Here is a 4,564-nt window from a genome sequence, read left to right as displayed (position 1 = left end):
GCGGATAGGGAAGTTTTCTTTCCTAGAACCTCTAGTGGTGGAAGACCGGGTGGAGAGGAGGATGTTGTTGATGAGGGTGTTGATGAAGAAGGTGAAGAACAAGAGGTTCAAGAGAATGATGAAGAAGAAGAAGCTCAAGATGAGGAAGGAGAAGAAAGTGAGGAAGAGCAAGGAAGTGAAAGCGGGAGTGGAGATGATTCCACTTCTATGGAGGAAGATGATGATAATGATGATATGATGGAGGATTATCAAACCTTGGAGGCTCCTACACTCTTTCACCCCTCTTATGGTTTGTCTACTTCTTTTGTTATCTTTATTGTATTTTGATCGTTTGATTGAGGAGTCCTAGCAACATGGAGGACTAACACCTTGGCTCCATTAAGGTGTTCTTTTTATTGTTCCCACATGTAAAATCCAAAATGACAATTTATAGTTTCATGCATTGCATTCCGTGTGCATGAACTACCCCGAAATTCAAGACATTAGAAATAATGCCTATTTTGGTTTGGGGAAGTACATGCATACGCATCGGGAGGTAATCTAAATTACGCTCTCCGCCATAACAAAAACCCAAGCATCATGTAGTGTAGCTTAGTATAGCTTGTATTTAGTTTAGAAATCATGCATCATGCTTGCATAATTTCCTATCGTATTGGCCATTGAGGACAATGCCCATACTAGTATGGGGATGGGAAATTCTAACTTGAATTTTATTCAAAGATCCAAAAAAAATAAAAAAATTTCGAAAAATCAAAAAAATTGAAAAATTGAAAAATCCAAAAACATGTTCATTCCTTTGTAGTGTAGTCTTGAATATATTGTTTGTATATATTGTATTTGTTCATCCTTGTTCACATTGATCGACTACGCCACATCCGAGACATGAGGATATAGAAGACCGCATGGTATGATCTTTCCTGTCTCCTTTTTCCTCTTTATGTTAATGACTATGTGGCTTTATTTTGATTGATGCGGTATAAACAATGTGATTATAGGATTGCATTTAGATTATTTGGCATACTAGTTGGTAGAATCATATGCATTAGGATGTATATATGTTAGTTGCATCATGGCATGTAGTTTGCATGTTAGAAAAATTTTGTGAAACCGTCTACTTGGGAAGCTTGACAAGTGTATATAGGCCCTAGTAGATGTTTTTTCTTCTTAAGACTTTGCTTGTTAGAATACTTGTAAAACACCCTAGGATGTGTCATGCTTGTATCCTTTGACCCATGGATTAAGGCCTAGTTAAGAGTACCTTGTGGTGTGATAACCCCTTGGCTACCGTTTATTCCAAGGTGACCCTTGAAACCATGCAACCATCATTCATCCATGTTCTACCATACATTTTGTCATCAAAGGGAATGGGCACAAAAATTATTCAAATTTGAGTTCAAGAAAAGAAAAAGTTTGCAAATTGCATCAAAAGAAAAGAGGAGTAACAAAAATGAAAACTCCTATGCTTCAAATATAAGCCACCCTCGTTACTAATTGGGGTGACTTTGAAAATGTTCAAAAGAAAAATGCAAAAGTTGAAAAGTTGTCAAGTATTGAAATGCCAAAAATCAAAAGAAATGGCAAAAAGAAATTGTTCTCAAATGTTATATGCCACAAGAAATTGGGGGGAAAAACTGAAGGAAAAGTAGATCTATATACTCAACATATTCATATATGTTTTATGTTAATTTAATCATACAATTAATTGGTGATCTTATGCATGCAAACTATAAACAATTTAAAGAAGAAATCTTCATCTTACATTGGTATTTCGGTTTTTATGGGCACAAGTGAGTTCTCCTACTCACTTGTTCTTGAGCTCTCCAAATAGAAGAACAAGGATTCAAGTATAGAATCCCTCCCAAAAGCATATACCCAAGGAATACATCTTAAAGACTAAAATAATATGATCTAGTATTGAGATTAGTCTACTTAAAAATTGACACAAAATATTAATTTGGCTCTTGAAATTTCGGTTCAAGAGGTAGTGTATTTGTGAGTTTTATTTCTCTAGAATTATCATAAATTGTAGAGAGTAAACATTTTCTTACTCTAGAAAATTATTAGTTGAAAAGAATGAAAATAGAGAAAAACCATATTAGGTGGTACCTTGGAAAACCGGTTGGGAGGGGGGCTTTATGGGGAGCCAATGCATGTAATAGTTGCTCTTCTCAAAAGCAATAGGGTTGCATGGCTAGTATAAGGTAGTAATCGTAGTGTTTTCCACTAATATGAAAACACAATATTAACCCAAATACCCCTCCATTTTCGGCACTCTCATTTTAAAATGGATGGTCCATTTTATTTTGTCATTTGTCAATTTTGTCACATGTAACATGTTACATGACATGTCACAATGTAATGTATTTTTAACATATTAAAAATCAACATACTCATAAAATATGTCATTTACAAAATCGACTAGTAATTCGTAATTACTTGTGCCAAAAGTGTTTCCGTATTATAAACTACAACATTCTGTATTTATAATAATTTATTCATTCTGTTTCAATTGTTTCTGTAAACAATAATTTCATCTAAGTAATAAAATAATTCGATTACTTAGACCGTGTCTCATTTAATCATATTACAATAAGATACGTTAATTATACTCACAAAATCATCCGTCAATTTTAAGCAATTTAATTAACTCGTATCGGTATACGATTAATTAAATAATCAATTAAGAGTATTTCCCTATAGGTATGACCTAAGGGGATCAACTGATCACCACCGTCGCACGACAGTAATGTCAAACTCTAGTCAGCCAATCATTACCGATATGTGTGGACCAGTTGACTGTAAAATATTACATCCCACATGTATTCTTAAAATGAGATTTAAACATGTGATCATTATGATCGACAGTTGCGATCGCATTATTATCGGAGGACACATATTCCAACAATCTCCCACTTGTCCTCGACAAGTGTGCGTCACCAATTCTCTTGTCCTATTACTATCTCCCACTCAATGCAAGGTGTCTTTCAGGTCGTACTTGCAAGTGATCATATCGAGAGTGGTTTCCTCGATCTGGAGAATAACTGTTTGACCGGATTTATCCACTCTGGATACATTCCAAGCGTGGCCACGCATTTCCAGTTCATTACTCCTCGAGTGGCCTTGAGATATTGTTATAACCCTGACTAGGGGTGGACAATTTCTATCGCACTCATTCCCTTCAACTAGCCACAGCCATCATAACCCAAAATATGCCCATTTGACCCCATTTACGAAGGTCGTAGTAACACAAATCAAAGTTAATCCAAATGTGCCATCTTAGGCGAATAGTCTTTAGTCAAAAGAATCGACTCATTTGAATACTATAGTAGCTCTCGCCACGACCAGGCTATATAAATTTGCAGAACTCTATAAGCGGTCATAAGGCCCGACAAAGTGTTCCTAATGATCTGCCTATGTGATCGACTAGTCATCTCACATGACTCTATGGCACTTGAACTTGCCATCAATCGCATCACACTCTAGTCACTTCGAGACGTCACCTCATACAAGTGACTATGGGCGAATACAATGCTAATCCGTGTTCACTTTAACGGGGTTCAACGTTGTCTCTACAACCCGTTTGGATGTAACAAAGTATGAATCGAGTTTTTAAAGTAAAAACTCGAATGACAAATGCAATTATCACATATGAATAGTCAATGCCTGATTACTATTTCATGTTCTATAATCTAATTTGTTCTTGTATGTAGTTGTTCATTTCAATTCAATTGAAATGACATGACTCATCATGTTTAGCCTATGAGAAGGCTTTGGTTAGTAGGTTTTATCAACTTCTTGTATCTTACTCAACCTTACTACATACTCGTTTTCCTTTGTAATGTATACATTTGTATTACAAAACTTTCTGAGTACGTGTCGAGATCCAATCAAGACATAGGCCCTCTAGCCTAAGAATAGCTCCCACTGTTTTCACAGTGTGCGGGACTCTTCCTTCTTGCACATCTCATGATTGCAAGTGTACTCAATTTCCGTTGTAAATATTTCTCATTGTTCTTTATTGCCTAGAATGATTCTAGAAAATCTATTTCTTAAATAACATAACCACAATGGTATCTTAACCATCCTGATGTGTTTTGATTATGGTTTTGTCGGAAACCATGCGCAATCTCAATTGTCAATTGTCACTTGTGTAACACCCTTACACAAAATTGCATCATAAACACTTTGCTTTACTTCCTTAATGCTTCTGCAAGCACTTAAGGGTAATCTTTATGGCTTACTTGGTAAAGATTACTTAAATTCGATTTTGAAAACAATTCATCATACTCAAAGCATATGAAGTGTTATACATCATTACTTATTTAATTGCTCCGGCAGCGGAAGCAAATAGAATCAATCAAATATGTTCAATTTAATTGAACTAGTCATGCATCTTATTAACATAAGACTTCTTATTGACGCTAATATCATGTGGATTTATCTTCATAAATCTGGATATTGAAGATGTATTATAATACTCCAAAAGTCTTAAATCATTCTCGATGATCAATATGTCATTCACATATAAGACTAATTAAAATTTCTGTAACTCCCACTAAACTTC

The sequence above is a fragment of the Silene latifolia genome, chromosome 7 (assembly GCF_048544455.1).
Source record: "Silene latifolia isolate original U9 population chromosome 7, ASM4854445v1, whole genome shotgun sequence".
NCBI classification, from domain to species: Eukaryota; Viridiplantae; Streptophyta; class Magnoliopsida; order Caryophyllales; family Caryophyllaceae; genus Silene; species Silene latifolia.
This window is presented reverse-complemented; position numbering follows the sequence as displayed.